Source organism: Vombatus ursinus, unplaced genomic scaffold (assembly GCF_900497805.2).
Source record: "Vombatus ursinus unplaced genomic scaffold, bare-nosed wombat genome assembly UNPS02014797.1, whole genome shotgun sequence".
Taxonomy (NCBI): domain Eukaryota; kingdom Metazoa; phylum Chordata; class Mammalia; order Diprotodontia; family Vombatidae; genus Vombatus; species Vombatus ursinus.
In genome coordinates this window covers 15,265,382-15,272,463 of record NW_020954575.1, presented here as the reverse complement: position 1 = coordinate 15,272,463, position 7,082 = coordinate 15,265,382, and positions in this window count along the sequence as shown.

Sequence of the window (7,082 nt, the reverse complement as noted above, 5' to 3'; positions counted from 1 at the left end):
TGCTGCATCTGCACCCAGGAAACAAGGCCAGAGATTGACTTGCCCAAGGTCATGTCACTAATTAATGATGACCAGAAACCACATTCTGGTTCTACTGACTTCCTTATCCCCGCCTTCCTTCCCTTGTTACAACTCAGGAGATTTAGAAATGCCCGATGTAGAAAGGAGTTCCTCGAGCTGTACTTTGAAGGTAATTAGGGTTTCTAAGAGGCAGAAATAAAGAATGAGGGTATTCCAAACATAGGGGAACAGATTTTAAAAGGTATAGAGGCGGGAGATAAGGGGGGCTATAAAGACATATAGATGCATATATGTATATGTGTGTATATATAGAAAGAGCTGCAAAGACATATATGTGCATATATACATATGCATACATGTATGGCTATAAAGAAGGTCATAAAGACACATATATGTATATGTGTGTAGAGAGAAATAAGGGGGCTACAAAGACATAAGTATGTATATGTGTATAAAGAGAGAGAGATAAGGGGGGCTATAAAACATGTATGTATGTGTACGTATGTATATGTGTATATATATAGAAAGAGCTATAAAGACATATATGTGCATATATATGCATATATGTATGTATATAAAGAGGACCATAAAGACACATAAATGTATATGTGTATGTATAGAGAGAGATAAGGGAGGCTATAAAGACATATGTATGTATATATATGTATATATGTATGTATATATAGAAAGAACTCTAAAGACATATGTATATAGGTGTGTATATGAAGAGGGCCATGAAGATATACACACACACATACACATATATATGTGTCTTTATATCCCTAGCACCTATCAAGGTGCCTGGCATATGTGTGTATGTGTATATGTATATATAATGTATGCGTACATGTATATGTAAATACATTATAATATATATTTATAAAGATTTAAATAAAACAGTCTCTGAACTGAAGGTACTCACATCCTATATGGGGAGACAGTGAGTATGTTTATAAATATATAGAATAAATCCAAGGTAAGTTGGTGGAGGAGTCACTAGCAACTAGAGAAATCAGAAAAGGCTTTGTGGAGGAGGCAGCATGTGAGCTGAGCTTTGAAGGAAATTGGGGGTTTTAAAAGGCAGAGATGAGGAAGGAGTACATTCCATCATGAAAGACAACCAGTACAAAGAAATGGAAGTGGGAAATGGAGTGCCAAGTATAATGAATAGTAAGGATGCCAGTTTGACTGGACCATTAAGTGCATGAAGGGTGCTAATAATAAGCCTGGAAAGGTGTATTATATTCAATTTGTGAAGGGCTTTACTTGTTAAATGGAGGTGTCTTTATTTGAGCCTTGAAGTAATAAGGAGCCACTGGAGTTTATTGAGCAGGAAAATGACATGATCAGACCTATGCTTTGGGATATAGCAATATTGGAAATTGTGTGGAGAATGGATTGGAGATGGGAGAGACTTAAAGCAGGAAGCCCATTTTGGATATTATTGTAGTAGTTTATGCAAGAGGTAATAAGGGACTGAACCGGGGTAATTGTAGTATGAGTAGCGAGAAGGGGACAGATGCAAGAGATGTTGTGAAGTTACAATCAATAAGACTTGGAAACTAATTGGATACGTGGGGTGAGCAAGAGTGTAGAGTGAAGGATGGCTCTGGGTGACTGGAAGAATGGGGGCATCCTTTACAGAAATAGGGAAGTCAGGAAGATGGGGTTGGGGGGAGGGGAAAATAGAGATGTGTTTGGGTCACACTGAGTGTGAGATGCCTACAGGACATCAAGTTCAAAATGTCCAATAAGTAGTTGGTGATAGAGAACTGGAATTCAGGAAGAAGTCTAGGGCTGGATATATAGATCTGAGACCTCTTTATAGGGATGGTAATTGAACCCATGGGAGCTAAGAAGGTCACCAAATAAGAGAGAAAGAGAAGAAAGGTACTCAAGACAAAGCCATGGGGTATGCCCATAGTTAGGGGACATGATATGCAGGATGATCTAACAGAGGAGACTGAGGAGAGGTCAGAGAGGTTGGAGGAGAACCAAGAAAAAATAGCATCATGAAAATCCAAAGGGGAGAGAACGTCCAGGAGGAGGTCATCAAGACTATGAAATGCTATCCAGAGGTCAAGAAGGATGGGTTCTAAAAGAAGGTCACCATATTTGACAATTAAGAGGTCACTGGTCACTTTGGAGGGAAGACTTTCATTTGAATAATGAAGTCCAAAATCAGATTGTAAGGAGCTGAGAATGAGTGAGAATAGAGCAAATGGAGGCAATGGAGTGTAGACATTTTTTCAAGGAGTCTGACTGAGAGGGAAGAAATACAGAATGAAAGCTTCCCTTGAGGTCAGGTAAGAGGCTTTTGTTTGTTTGTTTTGTTTTGTTTTTTAAGGATGGGAGTGACCAGAGCATGTTTATAGTCAACAGAGAATGATCCAGTAGACCTGGAGAGACTAAGCTTAGAATGAAAAGAGGGATAATTATTGGGGCAATAAATTGAAGAAGTCAGGAAGAATGGGATCAAGAATACAGGTTATACAGCAAGGCCTCCTAAATACTATGTGAAGGACCAATCACAATTCCTGAGGACTCAGGGTAACATGCTGCCCACCTCCTGATAGACAGAGAGGCGACACACTCATCGGACAGAATGAGACTATTTTTGAGGGGACATGGCCAATGCAGGAATTTGTTTGGCTTGGCTAAACATATCTGTTAGAAGGGTTTTTTTCCTTTTCTTTTCTTTTTGTTTTGTTTTGTTTTAGTGGAGGAGGAGAGGTGGGATGGAGAGAAAAATAAATGCTTGTTAATTGAAAAGAAAATTTTTTAAATCGAAAAGGCTGCAGAAGACACAGGCCTTAGGCACCAGGGTTCTACATGGTGAACTTGAGCTAGTCCCCTAGCTTTTAATGCAAATGCCTCAACCTTCTCAATAATGTAGGGGGAAAAGGATAGCACTGGGGAGGCCTGGGTTCTACTCCCTACTGTGCCAGTGAGATGATTGGACACAGGATAATAACATTTAGACCTGAAAAGGAACTTTGAAGTCATCTCATCAAACCTCTCCATTTTACAGATGAAGAAATTGAAGACCAGAGAGCTTCTAATGACTTGTTCAATGCCACAAAGGTAAGTAGCAGAGTTAGGATCTGAAGCCAGCTCCCCTGACTCCAAATCTATTTCCTGTCTTCATCACACCATCACCTAACACCAAAGGACTTCAGTACTGGTATTCTCAGCCCATCTCTGGGAGATTAGAGGGCAGTAGGTGTGAGGGCAGCACCAGAGATGATATACTCAAAAGACAGAGACAGATGGATAGATGGATGATAGAGGGAGGGAAGGAAGGAGGGAAGCAGATAGATAGATAGATAGAAAGAGAGAGAGAGAGAGAGATACAGATAGAAAAAGGAAAAGAGAGGAGATATATAGATAGATGGATAGATGAGTGATGGAAGAAGAGAAGGAGATAGAGGGATAGATAGACAGATAAATAGATGGATGGATGGAAGATAGAAGGAAGGAAGGAGGGAAGGAGATAGAGAGAGAGGGATAGATAGAAGGAGATGGATGGATAGAGGGAAGGAGAGGAGATAGATAGATATTTGGATGATAGAAGGAAGGAGAAAAGGAGATAGAGGGATAGATAGATAGATGGATGGATGGATGATAGAAGGAAGGAAGGAGGGAAAGAGATAGATAGATAGATATTTAATATGGCCAGTGTATAAACTTCTTTTGCTTGACTATACATGACTGTAACAAAGGTGGCTTTTCTCTCCTTATTTTCTCAATTGGGGAAAGGAGGGTGTGAGAGAGAGAAGGGAAATCTTCATAAAAGTAAATAAAAATGTCATTAAAAAAAAAGCAAAGATAGAAGAGGAGGCTACAGGGTCTGTCTGGGACCCCATAAGTCAGTGGCTCTAGTCACAGGACTATACTTGAGCACCATAAATCAGCTCCAGCTCCAGGAAGAAGGGGTGTTGAACTAACCTGTAGTCTTGGATATAAGGTAAACAAGGACTGACCAAACTCTTACTGTCTCCTCCTCTCAGCTCCAGGACCACTGCAGACAAGACCAGGCCCAACACAAAATAAAGGAACTCAGCCTAAACTGGCTGGGCTTTGGAGACATAAGGGGACATCAGTGGCCCAATTCTATAGTAGTCATACACAAACTACCAAATCAAACCAGAAGAACTCAGGCCAAAGTGGAGCAACTAGATGGCACAGTGGATAGAACACTAGACCTGGAGTAAGGATGACCCAGCTTCAAATCCTGCCTCAGACTGTTACTAGCTGTGTAACCTTGGGCAAATAACTTCATTGTTCTTTGCCTCAGTTTTCCCATCTGTAAAATGGGGATTATAATAACATCTACTTCCCAGGGTAGTTGTGAAGATCAAACAAGATATTTTGAAGTTTTTTTTCCTTTTTCTTTATTTTTTATCACATTCATTTATTTTCATTTTAAGTTCCAAATTCTCTCCCTTCCTCCAGGCTCTCCTCCACCCACTGAGAAGACAAGAAATATGATACACACTATATGTATGAAGTCATGTGAAACATAGCTCTATATTAGCCATGATGCCAAAAAAAAAAGGAAGAAAAATAAAGAAAGTGAAAAAAAAATACGTCAATCTGTACTCAGAGTTCAGCAGTTCTCTTTCTGAAGCTACATAGAGAACTTTTCATCATGAGTCCTTAACTGTAGTAGGTCATTGCATTGATCTCAGCTATGAAATCTCACAGTTGATCATTGTTACACTATTGTTGCTACTGTGCACAATGACCTTCCAGTTCTCATTTAATTTTGCATCAGTTCATATAGGTCTTGCAAAGTTTTCCTGAAACTACTCCCTCATCATGTCTCAATAGTATTCCATCACAATCATATGCCACAACTTGTTCAGTCATTCCTCAGTGGATGGGCATCCCCTCAATTTCTAATTCTTTGACACCACAAACAGAACTGCTGTAACTATTTTTGTACATATAGGTCCTTTCCTCTTTTCTTTGATCTTTATGGGATACAGACTGAGTGGTGGTATTGCTGGGTCAAAGGGAACGCACAATTTTATAGCCTTTCGGGCAAAGTTCCAAATCATTCTCCAGAATGGTCAGACCAGCCTGCAATTCCACCAACAATACATTAGTGTACCTATTTTTCCACATCCTTTTCTGTCCTTTTCTGTCATATCAGCCAATCTGGTGGATGTGAGGTGGTGCCTCAGAATTTTTTTAATGTGCATTTTTCTAATTATTAGTAACTTAGAGGATTTTTTCATAATTATTGATAGCATTGATTTCTTCTTCTGAAACCGCCTGTTCATATCCTTTGACTATTTTTCAGTTGGGGAATGATTCAAATAAGAATATTTATAAAGTGCTTAGCACAGTGCTTGGCACATAGGAGATCCTCAATAAATATCTGTTTTTTTCCTTCCTTCGTTATCTATAAAATGGGGATAATAATTGCACCTTCCTCACAATCAAATGAGATAATATTTGTAAGTGCTTTGCAAATTTTAAATCATTATATAAATGTTAGTTATTATTATAGAACACAAGTGGAAACAATTGGGCTTGGAACTTAGGAGACTTGCCTTTTAGTCTTGATACACACTAGCACTTCCAAGACAAGACCCATCTCCCATTTTGACCTCAGTTTTATTCTCTATAAAATAAGGAAGGTGGATTCAATGATCCCTTAGATTCATTCTAGCTTTGACATTCTATAAGATATCATTTTCCCACTCTCCAGGACACATTTCTTCCCCTTCCTTCCCCAACACACACATATACACACACATACACACACACAATCACACTCTCTCACACACACATATACACACCTGCTCTGCAGTACAACATCTTTAACAAGTCTCAGTTTGATTGAGGCAACATCCATTCAGTGACTAAGGCTTAATAAGAAATGAGGCCGAGAATGGCCTCTTTACCTAAACAAACAAACAAAATATCTATCTGGGAGGGGAAGACCCTCAGGGTTTCTGGCCAAAATAGAAACAATTGCTATTTTCATTCATTCTGAGCCAGTCAGGGCCCAACAATGACCAAGTAGGGATTGACCTGGGACCTGTTGTTGGCCAATCAATGAGAGCCAGAGTGATTTGGATTTTTTTTAAAAAAGTTTCAGAGATTAAAATAAAATTTACATTCCCTTTGGGCCTTTGCTTGAAAAGGCCAGGGTCCCCCCTCCGCCACTGCATCTTGGGCCATCTCCAGTTGTCCTGATCTTTATATGGTCACTTTATCCAGATGGCTCTGGAGGAGAAAGTGAGGCTGGTGACTTTTCACAGCCCTCCCTCATTTAAATCTAATTCACTTGCATGTCATGGCATCACCTCCATGATGTCATGGTCCTCTTCAATAACGAAGGACAAACCACAACAAGTACAAAATACAGTGGAAGGAAGGATGTGCCATGGCCTCTCTGGATGCATTGTCCCTTGTTATTCAAAGGGCCCAACTGTGATGCTTTATTGTCTATGTGTGTTTCTCTATGGTCCTCCAGAGGTTGCACACAACCAGTTCCCAGAGTCAAAGTGCACCAGGATAGGGACCCCTTTGTCAACTGCCTCTTCCTTTGTTCTCTTCATGCCTGTCACTCTCTCCTCTCTGATACCAGGAGACCCCCTGTTCAGTTCTCAATGTCTTTGTGCTAGCTCCTGGAGAATGAGGTACTAGGGAAGGGAAAGAGACAGAAATGAGTCCCTGAGCACCCTCTGATCAGCTTTTCCACAACCTCAGAGCTCACTGGGACCTACTCCAACACCCAGCTCACTGATCTTTGACACAGCTAGACCTTGTAGAAATAGCAATGGCTACAACTACCAGACTGCCTGTTAAACAATGTAGGGAAATGGGGGAGCGGGATGTTTTGCTCCATCCCCTCATATCCTCTCCTCAAATTTGTAACTACTGAATAATGCACACGGGACTAATCAAATGACTGGAGAAACTATATCTCTGGATCGCACATCCCCTTCAGGTCTCACATTGCCTTTGTCCCATTTCAGCTAGTTCAAAAATAGCTCCATCATGACTTAGAACTCCAAACTGTGCTTGTGATGTCATATCTATAT